The sequence below is a fragment of the Arvicola amphibius genome, chromosome 15, assembly GCF_903992535.2.
Source record: "Arvicola amphibius chromosome 15, mArvAmp1.2, whole genome shotgun sequence".
Lineage (NCBI taxonomy): Eukaryota > Metazoa > Chordata > Mammalia > Rodentia > Cricetidae > Arvicola > Arvicola amphibius.
In genome coordinates, this window is record NC_052061.1 from 22,256,964 (window position 1) to 22,277,651 (window position 20,688).

A 20,688-nucleotide genomic window follows, 5' to 3' on the forward strand; every position below is an offset into this window, starting at 1 on the left:
ACCTCCAGAGTAAAACATCTGCAGAGGGAGGAGCCAGAGCTCAAGGAGGTAAACAGGGATCATTCTTTGGCAAGGGTGGAGTGATGGAAGTGGGTGGGGCGGGAGCAGAGCCAGTGGCAGGCGAGGGTGGGGGTGGGGCGCAGTGAATACCAGCTAAGGAATTGGGGCTGTGCTCACTAAGCGTGGATGCACCCTGGCTGTTGGAACCAGAAGGCTAATCTAGCAGTAGTTTGGTGGGTGGATTTGGAATGAGGTAAATCTCATTTTGGTCTCACCTCAGTACCACCCCTTGGGGCATTTTGTCTGAAGGGTTTCATGGCCAGACTTCCTCCTTGCTTCACTGGGATCAACTCTTAGGAGCATTTTCTTCTTACTCACCGGGGCCTCCTGGCCCCATGACCATTGACCATTAAATCTTGTCACCTTGTGTACACCTAGGGAGCCAGTGAGTGACTGCCTTAACTGCTCTGATAACAGGCACACTGATAATAGTAGAAGGAATGACCACACTTCCTTCTGGGAAGCACAGCCTTGTCCTTGGGACCCTGTGAAGTGCAGACCTCTGAGGGCACAGGAGCTGTGCTTTAGGATGGGCGTGAAGAAGAGCCTGCCTTTTACAGGGTCTGAAATAAAGGGCTCAGGCAAGTTTAAGTGGGAGTCAATTTAAACCCAATAGTTCCCTTCCTTAAAACTTCATGAGAATTTATTCAGTTTCCTGGCTGTTTAACATGCTTCTGTCTCCATGAATCTGAAATACCTCTAAGATCTCAAACCAGTGCTTTCTTCTTCTTCTTCTTTTTTTTTTTTTTTTTTTTTTTTTTTGGTTTTTCGAGACAGGGTTTCTCTGTAGCTTTGGAGCCTATCCTGGAGCTAGCTCTTGTAGACCAGGCTGGTCTCGAACTCACAGAGATCCGCCTGCCTCTGCCTCCCGAGTGCTGGGATTAAAGGCGTGCGCCACCGCCGCCCGGCTTCTTTTTTCTTTCTTTCTTTTTTTGTTTTGTTTTGTTTTGGTCTTAAATTCAGCACTTTGAAGACTAGTACCCCAAACCACGCAAAAGCATACAGAATGCTGCTGGTGCTGGTGTGTGCAAACCTCATGGAGCCACAAAGGGTAGACCCGCCCTTCACTCTTTGTGCCTGCTCCTTCACTCTGTGTACACTCGGGAGTGTTCTGTGTGTATAATCTGAGCCACAGCTAATAAATAAAATACCATCTCAGCGAATGTTTTGGTACAAGTGGGAAAATGCGCTCTGAGGTGCTTATTGTGGGTTATAATTATTAGTACTGTGATCTGTTCATATGGTGTCAGGGAAGACAGGTGATTTCGCATGCTTGGGAGACTTATGGTCCCTTATTGACTGAATCTCTACGTCTCGACAGTCCCGCACATGGGACAATCCTAGGTCAGGCTTATACTGTCCTTTAATACAGGACAGTGAGGGCGTAAGTCCTTAGCTGCTTTCCGCAGCTGATGGCATTATCCTGACCCAACTGCAGGACTTCAGGACTCACACTGCTGTTTGGAGGTGGCCCCCCTGCTGAGGGTTAGCCCCCAGAAGAGCAGAAATTGGTAGAACTGCCATCTTAAATTTATCATGGTATAATTTTCTAAGCAGCTTTTGTGAATGTGATTTTTTTATGCATTTGAGTACCACCTGGCCATACTTTCCATGTATTTTAAGTGAGATGTGTCTACTCCTGGTGAATGTGGTGTCTTATTCAGAAACAGGAAGAGGTCTTGGCTCCCTGGACCAGGCTCCTGTTTTCTGTTATGGTTTAGGCAGATGAACCGGCAGATAGTGTAGGGCCACATAGATGACGTCAGAACTCAGCCCTTTAGGTTCCTTTCCCGTTGGAGACGTTCCTAAGTACATTATAAGTCAGACTCCTAAAACAGTGACACTTGCCCAGGGGACAGGTATCAAATGGTATATTAGACAGCCAGGAAGGGCGCTCTTCCTTGTTTCTTGGGTTTTCCTGAGGCCGAGGCTAGTCCCTTGAGTGAGTCTGCAGTGCTGGGATTAGAGGCGTGCGCTGCTGCTCATGTGAGGAGCTCGTCCTAGCACTTCAGAAAGACGTGGTGTTTATCAACAGAAGCTCTGTTCCAATCCCGTTGTCTTAGTCAGATCAGGGCGCTGCAGTCACAGACTGAGTGGGGCATGCCACAAAAACAACAGGCTGGGAAAGTCGAGGTCAGCAGCCCTAATATACTGGGTTTGGGGTGGGAGCCATCCCTGTTCCCTGGATAAGGGCACCAATTCCATTACTGTGGTGCCGCTCCTCCCCTTTCATGGCGTCATTGACTCTAGCCCCTCCCACAGTCTCCATCCCCCTCCCCCCCAATACCATCCCATGGGGGCTGCCGTGTGTGTTTAGGACTTCAATTTAGGAACTTTGTAGGAACAAAGACATTTAGCCCATAACATCTCATAACGCTGTTTTTAAAAGCTGTCTAGTCATGTGTGGTTACATATGCTTGTACTCAAAGAACTTAGCAGGCTGAGGCCAGCACGGCCCACAAAGCCAGGAGCCTGTCTGAACAACAACGGAAAGTCCAGCGCAGTTTATTCTCTGTTGAAGAGTCGACCTGCTGTGTCATTGATAAATATGTGTACAGACATGTAAACCCGTGACGATGCATATTTGAGACTACATGGAGATGAATGGATTAGTGAGTGGATCTCCTCACTGCTCGTCCAGTTCTCTACGCAAATCCGTGGGCATGTATTGTGAGTGGGGCTGTGGAGCCCACATTTGCTCGCTAGCGCTAAAGCCACACGCTAGCAACTTTCTTTTAATCCTCTTTTGAGTAAGTTTTGAGTCAAGTTGCATTAATTCTTTTATTTTCTTTAGATGGGACATTTTACAACTTGTATAGAGAGTATTATAGTGAATTCCCAAGTCTGTACAGATCTAAATATGTAAAGGACATGTGTGAAAATAAGCATCGCCCTAGACTGAAGACCTCTGAACATCCCTTCTCTTCCTTTCTCAGAGAAGGAGCTGTTATCCTAGATTTGGGGTGTAGCATTGCTGTGCATATTTTTGTATGTTTGTCACACACAAATTTGTAAGAAACATAAATGTTTTAAAACTTTATGAACATGAGCGCAAACTATATTGTAAGAGAAAAAAAGCCGTGTTTTAGAAATTGTCTCATTTTCATTTATCACTTGGGTATTTTAAATTCATGTATTTCATTTCATTGCATGATTATTTGAGAGTGTGTTTGCCTGTGAAGACTTTTAGGATGTTTACAGTTTCCACTAGGATTCACAGGACTCCTGTGGGTGTGTCCACGTAGCTGCTGAAACCCGTGTGAGCTCTCTGGAGACGTGCAGCTGTGCACTCCAAAGTCTCTCTCAGTTTTACTCCATCCCCACAGAGCAGCGGTCTGTGATGTGTGACGTCACTGATGCGCTTCTCTTACCCGTAATGGTAAATGTCTGGAGTCTGGACAGTTGCTGGGAGTGAGGTAATAGCTTACTGTTCTGACTTGAGTGTAAAATTTGACTGTGAGCAGCAGAAATTATCTTTTCACATATACATTGGCCTTTCAGTCGTGTGTGTGTGTGTGTGTGTCCATCCATGCCTGCGTGCAGATTTTATTATTTTATGTGTCTCAATGTTTGACTTGCATGTATATATGCATATCACATCCATACCTGTTGTCTTTGGAGTTCAGAAAATGGCATCAGGTCCCTGGAGCTGAAATTATGGATTGGATAGTTACGAACCATGTGGTTGCTGGCTTCCAGCAACTGAAACTTGGTCCTCTGCAAGAGCAGCTCGAGCTCTTAATTGCTGTGCTGTCTCTGCCCACTGTGCCCCTTTCCCCTCCTTCCCTATATGGGTCACAGATGTGCAGGCTGTGTCCACCCTTTCTTTGTATCATGGGGACCAGAGTTCAGACTCTCATCTTGTGTGGGGGTACTAACTGACTGAGCTCTCTCCCCAGGCCCTGCCTCCCTCCCCAGGCCCTGCCTCCCTCTGACTTGTCTGTCTATAACGTCCACTGTGGAGTGACTCAGGACAGAGACCAGCGTCCGCAGTGATTCCTGACGGAGGACCAGGACCTTGGTCCTTGCTCATTCTTTCCTTACGTTTCTAATACATTGAACTGGAGTGAACTCAGCAAAACCTCATATGTCAGTAACATACACTGCCTTGGCTTTTTATTATTCCTTGTTTGATTCTCTGTGGTTTTTGGATCTTACTTAAAAAAATTTAATGTCTTAATTGTAGTTTCTTTACCCCAGTTAATTTACAAAATTATTTTATGTTATGTGTGTGACGCAGAAATGACCTACACTTGTTAAATACTAAACAAACAACAAAAAACTTACCAGCATGATTATTTCTGTGCACCAGCATATAATAGATCTTTTTCCAGCTCAAATAATTTCCCCCATATAAACTGCTTTATATTTGAGTGTTTCTGTGTGTGTGTGTGTGTGTAAATATATCCCCTCAGCTGAGCCACTGCTTCTCTGTGAGTTGTATTTCCAGAGGCAGAGTAGCTTACATGGGAGGAATAAACCACACTGAAGTCAATAAATACTAAAGGTGCTAATGTCTGATTCTGTAGATGTTTCTTTCCGATCTTTTAAAGCAGAAATATGTCATCAAGCTACTTTTACCTGAGGCTGTTGGAGCTAATGGACGGGCTGTTGCTATTCCACAGAAGGCCTTGGGGTGCAAAGATCTAAGATAGACAGGTGAGTTGTGCATAGAGCTGTTTACACAGCCTCACTGAAGGAGTAGACTAGGTTATCTGAGTCCTGTGACCGCACATGTGGGGTTGCTCCACCAGATGTTTCCCTTGTTTATGGCTGGTTCCTTCTTACGTTGTTTGTTCTATTATTTTTGTAACTGGGGCACAGTGGGAGGCTCAGCAGTCTAAGCAGACTTAACTATGACTTCATAACTATCTGAACTGAAGAGCTTTACTCTTGTGTCACACTCATTATTGTTATTACTGTTTTGTCACTGAAAGAGAGAAGCAGCAAGGGCCTTGGCCTACACTTTAGCTCTCTGAGAGATGGAGTGCCTCATTTTGGAAACAGGTCACCACTCCTAGAGCCAAGCCTGGACTTCGGCTTTTTAGTTTTTGACTTTGCCTACTCTCACCTCCAGTCATGTATGTGCAGTGTGTAAGCCAGTCTTGGCAGCTCGTAGGTGTTTGAATTTGATGAGTGCAGGTTTTGTCTCTGATAGAGGGCTTTGTGTTTGCCATGTGGCTGTGCTGCCCTGAATGCCTTCCACGTCTCAGAAATACATTGATTAGCTCTGGGTTTTCTGGGAGCTCCTCCAGGAATGGATGAGGGACAGATGCCATCTAGACGTAAAGACAGTAGCGACTTGGGTATCTGTTTGGCAATCTTCCCATGTACAGGCTAGGGTGCCATGTAAATGAGCCAGTTCTTACTTAGGCCTTGCATTTCTTTATTTTTCTGGATAAATTACTGTGTATATGTGTGATACCCTTGCTGCGGTACTTGGGTGGAAGCTAAAAAATCAATCTATGGACTTGGTTCTTTCTTCCACTCTGACGTGGGTTTTGGGTTGTTAGTCTCTGCTATCCCTTCTCAGCCTTTGTCACCCTGGCCTTGTGCTTCTCGTTGCCCACTGATAGTGTGATGAACCCAGTTGTCCCATTGATTTTCACTGGTGTGTACCATTCTCCCATGTTAGCACTGCTCTGTCAGCTAACTGTTGGGCAACTCTGAGCTGTCTAAGGAGAAGGTATTTTATGAACATTCCTTTGAAGGACTCTGAGCATGTGTCCACGTGCTTGCATGTGAGAGCAGGTGTTCATGTGCCACATCACACCTGAAGAGATGAGAGGACAGCCTGAGGTGCCGTTCTGCACCCTTGACCTCATCTGAGATGAGGTATCTCGATGTTTAATATACCAGGCTAGCTGGCCTTTGACCTTCTGAGGCGTTGTCTTGTCTCTGCCTCCCATTTTGCTGTAGGAGCCCTGGAATTACAGACGTGTGCTACAGTGTTCAGCTTTACATGAGTTCTGGGGGCCAAGCTCAGGTCCTCGGGCTTGTGTGGCGGGTACCTTAAACCATGGAACCATTGACCTACTCCTTGAACTTTAATATATAAATATACGTATATTTAGTCTCTCTCTCTCTTTCTCTCTCTCTCTCTCTCTCTCTCTCTCTCTCTCACACACACACACACCCCCACACCCCCCCACACACACACCCCCACACACAAATATTGCTGGCCACAATCAGTATGGCCTCTCATATTACTTAGGCCAGGGCCTGCTCAATAAGGTATTTTTTTTTTTTTTTTTTTTTTTTTTTGGTTTTTCGAGACAGGGTTTCCCTGTAGTTTCTAGAGCCTGTCCTGGAACTAGCTCTTGTAGATCAGGCTGGCCTCAAACTCAGAGATCTGCCTGCCTCTGCCTCCCGAGTGCTGGGATTAAAGGCGTGTGCCACCACCGCCCGGCTTCAATAAGGTATTTTGACCTGATTCCTTTTCCTACTTCCCCCTTTCTCCCCCACCACACTAATTTATAGTCCCATAAGCAGTGTAAAATTTCTTACCAATGAATACTTAAGTTTAGGTGTGTGATTGTCTTAAGTTTAGGTGTGTGCTCGTCTTTAGTAAACATTTTGGTTTTGGTGGGTAAAGTGGTAATACCAGTCGGTGTGGCGAGGTGGCAAGGGTTGGCGTGAACCTATGGTGTGTGCTGCTGGAGGCTGTCAATGTTTATGGAAAGAGCTGGACGCTTGTTGAATGTCCAAGCGAGCTGGTCTCTGTCTACAACATCCTCTTTTATTTTATTTTATTTTTTTTTTTAATTTTTCGAGACAGGGTTTCTCTGTGGCTTTGGAGCCTGTCCTGGAACTAGCTCTTGTAGACCAGGCTGGCCTCGAACTCACAGAGATCCGCCTGCCCCTGCCTCCCGAGTGCTGGGATTAAAGGCGTGCGCCACTGCCGCCCGGCCTTACAACATCCTCTTCTGATAGATAGTCCATCAGAGTACAGATGAACCCATGTATTGATCCATCGATGAATTTAGAGTGCTCATGATCTGTTAATATCCAGAGACCCCGGATCTGAACATTGCTGCCTTTGTGACCAAGCCTTCATTACCCGAGTCTTTTTGGAGACATGAGGTTTGAGCTCTAACACCATAGTTAGTTACATCATTTTACCATTCCAAGTTTGCACGCCTTATTGTTTCTCCCCTCATGCTGCATAGTTTATGTCTTACAGGATTGTGCTCTGCAATGTCTTTCTGGTGTCTTCCCTTTTTTCTTTCATTGTCTTCTCGAGTGTGGGGAATGGACAGTGGCAGACATCTTTGTGTTTTCAGCATTGAGCCTAGAGTCTGGCATACTGTGGGGTTCTGAGTTCTTAACTGAGAGGGACAGGATGAGTGCCTGAATTGGAGGCTGGCAGTAATGGCACTCTGCTTATTCACACCACTCAGTAGCCAGAGACAGGTGGATCTCTGTGAGCTGGAGGCTGGGCTGGTCTACAGAGTGAGGTCCAGGACAGCCATGGCTACACAGAGAAGCCCCCCCACCCCCAATCCAAACCAAAACAAGAAACACCAAAACCCCCCAAACCAAAAAACTTCCATTACCCTCTTTACTCTGAGTTTCCAGTTTGTCATATGTCCTGATTAGGGTTTTTTTTTTTCAACCTGACACAAGTCAGGGTCATTTGGGAAGAGAGGACTTCAGTTGAGAAAATGCATCTATTAGATTGTTCTCTAGGCAAATCTGTAGGGCAGGTTTTGATTGACTGCTGTGGGGAGGGTCCAACCCGCTGTTGGCAGTGCTGCCCTGATCCAGTTGATCACTGGGATTGAAAAGAAGGCAGTATGGTTAAGCTGGGAGGAAGAAGCCAATAAGCAGCATTCCTCCATGGTTCCTGCTTCACTTCATCTCTCAGAGTTCCTGCCTCGAGTCTTTCCTGAATTCCCTTGATGATAGACCACAGCAGTCAGCTGGAATAAATCTCTTCCTCCCCAGCTTGCTTTTGGTCATGGTCTTTATCATAACAGTAGAAAACAAATTAGGACATCACACCATTAGAAGAAAAGAAAGTACAAGGTACAAGACTTTGGACTCAACAAGATAGGATAGATATGGAGTATTTTCTTTGTATTGTCAAATGCAAATGGGCTAGACATTGTTGATGTATTTATTGCCTGTATATTGTATATAGTTATTGTATTAATTCTATATAGTTTTTCTTAGTATTTTAGACAAAACAGTGAAATGTAGTGGTATTTTATTTTAATAAATAAGGCTTGCCTTCATCTTTGGAGGCACAAAGCAACTATCATTGTTAGATTTCTGATATTTATGATATCCCAGCAAGAATCTGCTGTATCTCCTCGGTCGTACAGTATCCGTCTTAGTCTATCTTTCCCCCTCATGCTAGTGTGTGTGTGTGTGTGTGTGTGTGTGTGTGTGTGTGTGCGCATACACACACATACTCGCGCATGTATTTTTCTTTGTATTTTTCTCATGATGGACCAACCTTTCGGCAGCTCTTCTCTGTGTTGTTTATTATCAAAGCCAATTTAAGCATTTGTATGTGTCATGTCTATTTAGTAAGAGATCATCTTTGTAGAAAATTTTACTGAAATATGAAATTCTTTTTCTAATTCTGGTAGCAGCATTTCTATTTTTCCCTCTTCTGAAAGTGTCTGTCTGTCCAGTGCTCTCAAAGGATAGTTTGGCTGGATATAGAATTTATGTTCATTATTTCTTTCAGCTCTTGAAAACTCAGGCCCCCTGCAAGATCAGTGTATGTTCAGCCCCGGAGCCACCTGTAGCCCTTCTGAGTCTGTTCTACTTCTTTGCTGATAGTTTTCCCCCCCTACTTACTGCAATAGACTCTCTGTATTTGATTGTTGAAGCCATGTTGTGATGGCTGCTTTACAGTATTTTAGATTTTCTCCAGGACTAGTATCTGCTTTCCCCTTCTGGTGGTGGCCCTCCTGGTTCTTCTGATGGTCGATTTTCAGTTGTATCCTGGTCACACTGCCTATTAAGATAACCAGGGAGCTGTGCAAATTTTGAGTTATAGCAGGCAATAGCTTAGTTTACTTTACTTCACAAATCCTGATTTGTGGGCGGTGTCTCCAATGGTGGTTCAATTTTGCGGGAGCCTTTGCGAAAATACTTTAGTTTGACTGATCAGCTAGCTGTCCCTGGGGCTCTGGTCTCATTGCTTCCTGCTGGACTGGCTGTGAGGGCTGAGGGAATTTCCCTAGACTGGATGATGAATCTGTTTCTCAGTAGGGAAAGGTGGCGTCATGCCTGTTGGGACTCAGGGACTTCACTGCCTGTGGCAGGATCCCTTGCCTGGACTAGCCTGGGGGGTAGCTTGTGAGTCATTACTGAGGTGATACGGGATCTCTGGTAGCATCTCGTACTTTTCCTCATATTTTTGAGCAAAGTAAATGCGCTTCAGTTAGGTCCATGGCACCAAGGAGGTTTCCTAGGTCAAGCTATGTATTGTGGCTCCACCAGCTCCTTAGGTCTGCCTGGTCCATTGCAGGCACGTTGAACTTGAGTTGCTCAGGATTTGTGGGGTTCAGATCTGTTCCTCTTTGGACAGTATAGAACTTGGTCTGATGTTGCCAGGGGAGCTTGAGATCGAGATAGGCTAGAAGTAAACCTGCCTTGGATCTCCTCCTGCTGTTGGGGTGGGAAATAGAGCTGGGCAGGCTTGCTGTGCTGCGCTGTGCTGTGCTGCACGGTGGCTGCTGCTCTGGTCCACACCTTTGTGTTCTGATTGCTGTTCAGAACTCTCCTTTGTTGCCTCACATTTCCTGCAATTTATAGGGCTTGGGGAGGGGGAGGAGAGGGGTTGCAGAAAAAGAAAGTCTGTGCATCTTGCCCCTCCTTATTCAGTCCTAGATGTTAGAGAGAGAGAGAGAGAGAGAGAGAGAGAGAGAGAGAGAGAGAGAGAGAGAGAGAGAGAGAGACTGCCTGCTGCCTGTCTCTATGTGTGGGTCCTTATAAGGCCAGAGGAATTCAGAGTGCTGCTCTGTGTCACTTTCCTTCTATTCTTTCAAGACAGGGAACTGCATGTGGCTCAGCTATACGGAAACCAGTGACCCTCCCGCTATCACTGGGGCCCTTGATTCTGGTGATACAGGCATTTGTGGTGATACTCAGCTTGTTATGTGGGTCTGGGCTCAGTTTCCTATGATTACAGAGCAAGCATTCTTAACTGCGGAGCTTTCTCCAGACCCATTAAATGCTGGAGCTTATAAAATTCCTCTCCCAACCCTCAACTCAATTATAATCAACCCCTAAATGATGTCCCTAACCAGAGGACAAACTTTGCTGGGAGAGGGGACGTTGTCCTCTAGAATTACTTCCAGCTGTCATGGGGTGACGTTCTAGAATTTCTAGGGGATCCTGTGAAAGTAAAATGATGGTTAAATTTCAAGATTAATATCTGGTAAGATTACAAATAGTCTCTGAGTATTTTGTGGAGGTCTGGTCAGAATGTTGTAAAGATGTGCACTATTTCAGCTAACCGAGTCGGAACCGTCTTGTGCAGCTGGTACCCAAAACAGGTGTTGTAGTAGCACTATCAGTATCATGATTGACATCATATTAACCGGGTGAAGTTGTTATAATGGGGCCCCATCTTTTTCCTGGAAACTTCAAAGATTACTGCAGGAAAATTCATCGCTCATTGTGGAAAACTTAAGCATTATTTATATAGACATATACAGACATATATATTCAATGAAAGGTATGATAAAGACAAAAATAGATATGAAGAAAAGTAAAGATGTTTTCTAAATTCTTTTTCAGAGGCTTAGTATTAATTAGAAATGTTTGACCGATGGCTCAGGCTTATTACTAGTTAGCTCTTACATTTAAATTTACCCATTTTTATTCATCTAAGTATTGCCACATTACCAGTCTGCTGGCATGTTGTTCCTTGGGTGATTGGGTGGTGTCTCTCAGACTCTGCCCCTTTTTCTCCTGTATCTCTGCTTGGATTTCCCTCTTGGCTCTGTTCTTTCTTGACATAGGCCAAAGAAGCTTTATTGCAACCAATGAGAGAAACACATGTTCACAGCACACAGAAAGACATCCCACAGCTGAAGCTGGATTTCCCTCTGTGTGCTGTGAATATATTTTGTTATGAAGACTCTGCTTTGGCTTATGGCAGAGCAGAATAGAGCTATTCAGGGAAAACTAAACTGAATTCTGGGAGAAAGAAGGCAGAATTAGGAGATGCATGTAGCTGCCAAAGGAGACAGATGTTGGTACCATACTGGCAGGCCACAGCCTCCTGGTGGTACACAGATTAATAGAAATGGGTTAATTTAAGATGTAAGAGCTAGCTAGAAATATGTCTGAGTGACTGGCTGAGCAGTGTTGTAATTATTGTAGTTTCTGTGGGATTATTTGGGTCTGGGTGGCCGGGAAACAAATGAGCAGTCCCCATTTACACACAGGGTCCTTTTGACCTAATGTCAGCACAGGGAGTGGATCACAACCCCTCCTTCCCTTCCCACCTGGTGCTCTCCTGCAAAGCTGTCAGTTCCCAAGCCTCTCACAGATTGAGGACTGTGAATGAATGCCACACTACAGAGGAAAGAAGCATCTTTGCCACATGTTGAGGGTGAGACTTGGAGACTGAAATATGATGAGCTGGGACTTGAGGTGTGGGTTTGACGGCTGGCATTACTGTGTGATTAATTTGCTTTCCATGGGAGCCCCCCTCATTTCTGACAAGAAGATTGAGGAAAGCTGGTAGATTCTAAGAACTCTCTTTCTCCCTCTCGGCCCCTTCCCTCCCTCGCTCCCTCCCTCTGTCCCTTCCCCCTTCTCTCCCTCCCTTCTTCCTTCCTTCCCTACCCTTCTCTCTCCTTTTGAGATAGGGACTAACTGTGTAGCCCTGGCTGGTCTGGAACTTCCTGCTTAGACCAGGCTGAACGCACAAAGCTCTGCCTGCCTCTGTTCCAAGTGCTACCACCCCTGGCTGGAGAAGTTTTTAAAATTTTTTTTGAATAAAGTACCTAGTATAATAGTTTATCATAATTTAGAATTGTGAATTGATAATCATAGAAAAGAAAAATAGTATGATTCATTTTATTAGGTAATAAAATTGTGATGATTAAACTGGTTGAGAATGTGTTACATAAAGAAATGGCAATTCAAGAATCAGATACTTTTTAAAATCAAATTTTGGACAGAAAAATAGTTGGAATAGTTACAAGATACAGAATGTATACTGGAATGTCTTGGCACGGATGATTTGTAATGCACTATCTATATTTGTGGGTTTGATATAAAATACCCTTTAAGTGCTTTCCCTCTAATGCTCTCTCGTTTGGTTCATAACTTTGAATTCTATGTGTTTTTAGGTAATGAAGTTGTTTTCCTTATTGTAAAGATGACAGCTGTCTGTCATTTTCACACTTACAAACGCATGCTCTATTACAGTGGGGTTGGTGCTGTGCCAACAGCTGAGATGGCAATGGGAGCCAGCCTCACAGTGCAGGAGGGGGGAGGAATCTAACGCTCGTTACTGATTTACCAGAGAAAGCTTTCTTACCATGCTCACATTCTAAAAATAGTGTTTTATTATTATTATTTTATTATTTTCCTTCTTTTGATTTTTTTATTCATTTTTATTTATTTAAGGTTCCCCCTTTCTCCCCTCCTCCCGCTCCCTTTCCCCCATCCCACCCCCAGCTACTCAGAAAGGGTAAGGCTTCCCATGGGGAGTCAGCAAAGCCTGGCACATTCAGTTGAGGAGGACCAAGCCCCTCACCCTGCATCAAGGTTCAGCAAGGCATCCCACCATATGGAATGGGCTCCAAAATGCCAGCTTGTGCACCAAGGATAGATCCTGGTCCCACTGCTAGGGGACCCACAAATAAATCAGGCTACACAACTGTCTTCCACATGCCGAGGGCCTAGTTTGGTCCCATGCAGGCTTCCGGCTTTCAGTCTGGAGTCCGTGAGCTCCCGAGTTCAGGCCAGCTGTCTCTATGGTTTGTCCCATTATAATCTTGATCCCCCTTACTCATATAATCCCTCCTTCCTTTGCTTTGACTCCTGGAGCTCAGCCTGGTGCTTGGCTGTGGATCTCTGCATCTGCTTCCATCAGTCACTGGATGAAGTTTCTTTTGGTTCAATTGGTGTAGGTGGTGTCTGTGTCCTTGTTTGTTTTTTGAGACAGGATTTCTCTGTATAACAGCCCTGGCTGTCCTGGAACTTGCTTTGTGGACCAGGCTGGCCTCGAACTCACAGAGACCCTTCTGGGCCTCTGCCTCTTGAGTGCTGAGATTAAAGGCATGTGCCAGCACACCGCCTTTAATTATTATTTTTAAGGCATCATGAACTGTCTTGAACTCTGCCTGATGTTGCTTCCTCTGTCTGCTGTCTCTGCCACTCTGTTTGTGTGCCGCCTTCACAGCTTACTTCTTCCTTTGTTCTCCTGTAAAATGTTGTTTGCATTTCATTCCAACTTCCTTTCTTCAGGTAATTAACAGTTAAACTCTCTGGCCATGACTTCATCTGTAGCTTCTTGCAGAATTGCTGTCCATTCTGCTATTATGAAACGGCTAGCATGCAGTTCTTTTTTCTGTACCTTAAATTGGTTTCCTGTCTTTACTTCCTACTTTTTTTTTTCCCTTGTCATTCTCTGTTAGCCTGACAGGATAATTTAGTAATCCATGATTTATTTTTGTTTTATTTTACTTCCCTACAAGTTGTTTTTGAAACTCCATCTTTATCTTCAAGTTGTCAATGAAAAAATTAAGATCGAAAAGGACATCATGTACTCAGAGGTGTGTGGCTGGGTGCTGGTAATATTAATGAGGGGCCATAGGCTATCCCAAAACCTACCCTCTGTCACTGTGCTGTGTTCTAGGCCAAGTTGCTTTGTGATGAGGTCTTCCCTAAAAGCAAGTAGACTTACATGTATAAAACGTACGTGAGATCCAGAGTTTAGACTCATGCTATGAATTGTCATGCTAGCGTGTCTTCTCTGTAAACGCTGTACGAGACACCTTTTTACGGACATGAAAAGCCCTCAAGTTGCCATTCCAGCTTCCTTGAGTTGATCTCCAGATCTAGACCCTCGTAAAGAATGCACTAAAAGCTGCAATCAGACGCCTCACCTTTGTGTTTTGTGAGCTTGTAAAGAACTGGTGTGACACTTGCTCTGACTTCTGCAGATTGTGCAAGTGGCTGGGAGCAGCCCCCAGTTAGAGGAGAGAGCAGCTTAGTCTGAAACCATGTTGGACCTGAGGTGATGGTGCCCGGTGAGTGTGCTTGTGCAAACCCAAACCCATGTGCAACTGTGTCATTGCTCCTAAGAGGTATCGGTAGTGCTTGCAGGCTGTGTGTGACTTAGCCCTAAACTTAGGCCCTGGTCTTTAAGGACCTGCTCTCTGAGGAAGGAGCTCAGGGTTTTGGTTTTCTCTACATTAATCTCCAGTGTCTTCCTGGGGCCATCTTGCATAACAGATCCTGACTTTTATTTGTATTTACTTATTTTAAAAAATTTGAAAATTATTATCTTATGTGTATGGGTATTTTGCCTGCATATATGTTTGTGCACCGTCTATGTTTCTGGAGTCTTTCATGGTCAGGAGAGGGTGCTTGATAACCGTGGAATAGAATTACAAATGGTTGTGAGCAGCCACGTGGGTGCTGGGAATTGAACCCTGGTCCTTTAGAAGAACAGCAGCTCTCTTAACCACTGCCCCATCTCTCAGCCCCCCCCCCCCCCCCACGTTACAGTGACAACAGCCAGTACTACTCTATGGTCAGAGTCGTATTCTAGACCTGTGGACAGAAGTGGCCAAGTTGAATAGGGTAGTTGCTGACCTTGAGATTTACATTAGAGGGCACTCACTGCATTCTGTCACCTCCTTTTGCTTCTTGGTTTACTGTCTGCATCTACGCTTTCATGTGGTCTTTAGTCAGCTCTGGGTTCATCTTCCTGACCAGTGTTCTGTAAAGTTCAATAGCTTCTTGGAGTCTGCGTTATCTTTTGTTGGTTTCAACATTTCCTAACTGTAGACCTAACGTCCTACGTTAGGTCTGGCTGAGAAGTGCTGGACCCAGGCCTGGGGAAATCCTTCTTTCCCTCCCTCCCTCCCTCCCTCCCTCCCTCCCTCCCTCCCTCCCTCCCTCCCGTCTTGTCAAGGTAGATTTGTGTTGGAATTACTGGCCATTCCTTCGGTAACACTATAGCATGATGTCACTGTGTAATGGAGTCCCTGCTCCCTAGAGAATTTGGTCTAAATGAGTCACATAGCAATAAAGTAACCTGAAGTCAGTCTCAGCTGTAGGGGGGTGCAGTCTGTCTGTGAGCCTGGCCACTCCATCCTGCAGCTGTGCCTCCTGTTGGTCAGGTGGTAGCTGTCAGTACATACTCTCCTCCCTTCCCCTTCCCTTCCCGCACCCTTGTCATTTCTTCTGATGCTCAGTATGGAGTATCTAGAAATAAAGACTATAACGTATAAAGAGAGGATGTAAAAGATCCCTGGCTAGGATTTGGGGGCTCTAGGCTCACTTTCTACAATATTTTAACGTCCATAGCCTTTTTCATGCTTGGATTGCTTTTTCCTGGCACCTTGTCTATTTGATGCACTCCTCTCCCAACACCGTTCATTTTCAGGATTGCCGTCACCTTTAGTGGGCTTCAGGTGCCACCGGCTGTGCTGGCTGCTGTCTGTGAGCTTATGCTGACCTGGCCCTGGAGGAGGCCCGCACGGACCTCACTGTCTCCAGCCTTCTTCTCTGTCCTCACATCGCAACCCTTGCTCTGCTTCCTTCCTTCTTCCTGCTGGCTTTGGCTTCAGCCTAAGCCTTGGAAAAACGCTCCCTTCTTTTTGCTGTTCTACTTACCCCTTATTTGGAATATTCACACACACTTTATATACTGGCAATGTAATAAAAGGGTCTCGTGGCTGAATGTGGGCTGAACTGTGTTCATTGATGCTCAGGTAGATGAAAATATGGGGTTAAGAATTGTAGCTGGTCCCAGCGTCTGTCCCTGACTTTACCATTTGGCACAGTGTTCCTTGCCTGTGCCCTCCTGTCCTCCTTTGTCAAATGAAGCAGGAACTTACCTGTTTGTGTATGGTGAGCACCAGATGAACAAACCCGTGCAGCCCACTGACTTGAGTAGCCCAGAGGGAATGCAAAAGAAATATGAGGTGGTTATTATACTCCAGCCCTTTGGGAATGCTGTGTGAAATTTCTAGCTAATTGTGTTAAAATTTCTTCGTTGTGATGGTTGATCCTAATTATCAATTTGAGGGGACTGAGACGTGCTCAGGAGATTAGGAAAGTGCACCTGTGGATGTGTCTGGGAGAGGACTGTTTTCAGAGGGACTTGAGCAAGGGAAGAAGGCCTCATTGGAAAGTGGGCTGTACTGCCCTATAGGTGTCCTATAGGTCAGAGGAGGACATCCACTACCCATACTTCCTCTTCGGTTGTGTTTCCTGGCCACCGGGATGTGGGGCATGAACTGATTTGTCCCTTGTGCCGTAGTAGTCATTTTCAGTTTCTACAAGGTAAGTCTGGGTAGAGCGTGGTGGCGCACACCTTTAATCCAGCACCCAAGAGGTAGGAGGATCTCTGTGAGTTCAAGGCTGGTAGGGTCTATATAGCGATTTCCAGGACAGCCAGGACTACATAGAGTGACCCTTCCCCAACCCCCCAACCCCCCCAAAAAGGTCAATCTGTAAATGACGAAGCTTGCGTCTTTCCCCAGATCTCCCCTCTGATGCACAAGCGATGATTTGGGGTGATCGAATGCCTTTCTCCTCTTCATAAGCCACACTGCCTCCATTTGCCGGCTTTGATTTCTCCCATGATGAAGTAGTTTCACTACATTTAAGATCAAATTCCCACCCCAAATCCTTTACATTAGGCCTGGACTTGAAAACCCGAACGCTGCCAGGCATTTGTGAGATCCTTGTATGAGAAGTATGATAGGGAACCAGGCCGTCTGAGAGAGTCAAGTGGAAATTTTAATGAAAGTAAGAGCCAAATACATAATTCTGTAGGTCCACCATTTTTGAAGCCTGTATTTAGTTACTACCCCAGAATTGCCAACTAAAGTTAATTTTCATCAAACAGTTGTGCCATGATAAATGCTTGTGGGTCTGTCATAAACCATCCTTGTTTATGTTGTGAAATTAAACTGTAGGCTGGGAATGAATTGGCCCCATGCATTCGCCTCCAAAGTCTGATCGTGGCTCTTTACCCTCAAACACGTACTGGTTTTTCAGGCATACATGCAAACACTTGAGTGTAAGGCCTTAGCTGCCTGTCTTTGGGGTGTGCTCTTTGTGGGACGTGTATTCTTCACACAGGAGAGCCTGCTCCTGCCGCTCTGTTACTCCAGAGTTTATGCCAAAACCACAAACAGTTCTGACATGCCTGAGGAAAAGCAGGCTTGAATCCTGGTTAGAGTTCCCCTAGAATGGGTGTGTGACATTGAGTTAGTTGGTCACCCAGAGATGTCTTTGTTCCTTGGATAGTCAAGTATAGATGTGGCAGGTGTTTTCAGATTGGGCAAACATCTGACCTCATCAGGGCCCTCTGGGAGGTGGCTACTTGTGGAGCAAGTTTCTCAGCCCCCTCCACCTGAGAAGCCTTTCTGATCTCTGTCACTTCTCTCGGGCTGTGTGATTTTGAGCAAGTTGACGAAACTGTGTCTTCTCTCTCGGTTGTGTGTTGCACATGCTGCAGGACCTGTGTTAGCTGAGTTGATAAATGCAGGGTGCCCAGGGGAGCTCCGCCCATTGTTAGGGCCTGTGGAGAGGGTAGTGGGCCTCCCTCTGAAAACTGAAGGAAAGCCTTGCAGATGTGACTCGGTTATGGACCCTGAGAAGGGGGAGATGATCCTGAATTGTCCTTGGGCTGAATAGAGTTCTGGTGGGTCCTAAAAAGCCACAGAAGATGTGTTGACAGAAACCAGAAGGAGGCAGTCGGTGGCTGTGGTCTGTGAGCCTAGGAATGTGGGTATTCTCTAGAAGCTGGGACCCCAGACCCTGCGGAGGGAAGACAGCTCTGTTGTGCTCTGATGTTGGGCCTCTCACAACTGCTTCTCCAGCCGTCAGAGCACGGGTTCGTGACCTCCGTGAACTGAATGATGATAGAGCTGCTGCACTTGTGGTCACTTCTGTGATAGCCGTGATAGGAAACACACATCACCTGCCTTATCTTTGTGTGTCTGCGTGTGTGCTTACCCTTAGTGAGATTTTATTGAACAGAAGGACCTGTGCTCTCTGACATTTGCAAAGCCAGTGGGTGTAGACGTTGCCAACATGCTTTTCCCATGCAGTAGTTGGTTGTGGTGGGGGCTCTGTATTCTGCATTTAGTGATCCTTGCTTCTGTGGGATGTGTGCAGTGCATCTGAATTGTGCATGGCTTAGGGAGGACTAATGGTGCTTCCGAATGTGGACCTTACAGTGGGATAGCCAAAGAGTTTTTATAGTTAGATTATTTTGTAGTTGATTGCTAAGTGGTGTATTAGATTTCAAAGCTTCAGGTATATGTATTTGTTTTGGGACTTATGTTCACTTTCAGGTTCAGCCTAGTGTCCCTTTACCCTATCAGTGTGTCGTTTCTAATCAATCATTCCAGGTGTGATTTGGTCTGTGAATAAGGAACTAGTTCACAGATTACCCACATGGCTCAGACTTGGAGAGTTAAGGCCAGGAACACTTTTAATTTGGTATTACCAGATACTGTTGGCCCGTGAACTGCTCTTAGCACAGCATTCAATGTGGCCTTCAGGCCTAGACTAGCTCAAGAATGCTTCCAGGGCTCACGAGGGTGTTTTGCACTGTTTTCTTTTAGCTTGCAGGATGAGTTATTTGCTTTCTTTTTGACTTGTAGAAAGAAGCCACGGTGCTCTTAATGTGTGGTGGTGCTGCTGGTGTTGTCAAATGGGAGGACATGGGGAAAGTCTGAAGGCAATTCACAGTCCTAGAGCGATTTTGTTTGACATCCAAGTTACATGGATTAGCATCAGCATTATTTTCTTGGCAAGAATCTGGCATGAAAATACTGAGTTCTTAGACTCTTCACCCTACTCGTCTATAAATAAAACTTTGGTGAATTTGGGTTCTGGTTTGAAGGTGCATGGTAGGCAAACTGTTACACAGTCTGGTGGTTTAGGTCTCTATATGCCGAGAGACGCAAGCTTCTTCATACAGTTCCTCTACTTAACAAAGGGCATTGGACCCCAATATGATTTGTGATATTTATGCTCTTTCCGGAGTGTCCGGTTGCTCCGTGCTGTGATGAACACTACAGACAGGGCAACCTGGGGAGAAAGGGCTGATTCGGCTTACACTTCCAGACCATTGTTCATCACCGGAGAAGTCAGGACAGGAACTCAGGCAGGTAGGATCGTGGAGGCAGGAGCTGATGCAGAGATCCTGGAGGGGAGCTGCTTACTGGCTTGCTTTCCCAGGCTTGCTCAGCCCGCTTTCTTACAGAAGCCAGGACCACCAGCTCAGGGGTGGCCCCACCCACCATGGGTCCTTCTCCCACCCCACTAATTATAAAAATGCCCTGCAGGCTCTCCTTCGGCATGATCATGTGGGGACATTTCTTAATTGATGTTCCCTCCTCTCAGATGACTGAACCTGTGTCAAGTTGACATAAAACTAGCCAGCACACTGAGAATGGCGTGCTCTACTCATGGTTCAGTTTCAGGTTTAGGATGGTAGAACATGCCGTAGTTCTTCAAGCATCTCACTGGTACTTCAGATGTTGGGGTGGAAACTGTGGGAGCTTTAGGGGTATGTGCTAGTCAGGTCTAGGTAGCTTCAGGTTGGCAAGAGAGAACCTTAGTTAAGGGATTTCCTCCATCATCTTGGCCTGTGGGCACATCTGGGGTCATTTCTTGATTGTTCATTGACAAGGGGGTGCCAGAGCCACTGTGGGCAATCCCGCCCCTGGGTAGGTGGTCCTCTGTTGTATGTAAACGCCAGCCGAACAACCATGGAGAGCAAGTCAGTACACAGCGCTCCTGTCCTGGCTCTCCTTCATGATGAACTGGAAAGCCTTTCTTCCCCAAGTTGTTTTTGGTCAGTGGTTTACCACAGCAGCAGAAACTCTAACTAGGTAGTCAGTTGTCTCAGGACCAGTGCCACGCTTGCCACGTCAGTGTTGCCCGAGAGAGCCTGATCAGGGCGTCACGTCAACTCCAGCTGGCATTTGCCTTTGCTACTCCATGGTGAACTGAAAGTTGTTGAGAAGTGGATGGATCTGGTGTCAAGAGTCACTTTTCTCATTATAAAATACCAGGGGCATGCGGAGGCCACTGAGCGGGGCCAGGGGCTTCCCACACCAGGCTGTAGGCTGGGGCTGTGGAAGGTTCTTAGTAGCTGTTAAGAACAAATGTGTGCCAACAACTGTGGTAATGGAGGAGAAGTAGGGACAGTAGTCCTAGACACATGGACCTATCACGATGAAACAAGGAAGGGGGAACCTGGACAGACACGGTTAGCAAACAGCTCGGACACATGGGCACTTCCTGCTGTCAGCTTCAGGAAATAGGAAACCGTGAGCAGCATAAGATTGAGTCAGAAATTAGAAGCCATCCATCAGAGTGAATACCAAGGAGCTGGTGTGGCGACCCATTCCTGTATTCCCACTGTCAGGAAGTTGAGGCAGGAGG

At 45.8% G+C, this 20,688-nt stretch overlaps 1 protein-coding gene across 3 annotated transcripts in view; it reads left to right on the plus strand.

Annotated features, from left to right (window-relative positions):
- Arhgap10 (Rho GTPase activating protein 10) overlaps window positions 1-20,688 on the plus strand; it is a 254,919-nt gene that overhangs the window by 46,977 nt on the left and 187,254 nt on the right. The gene's annotated exons all lie outside the window — the stretch shown is intronic.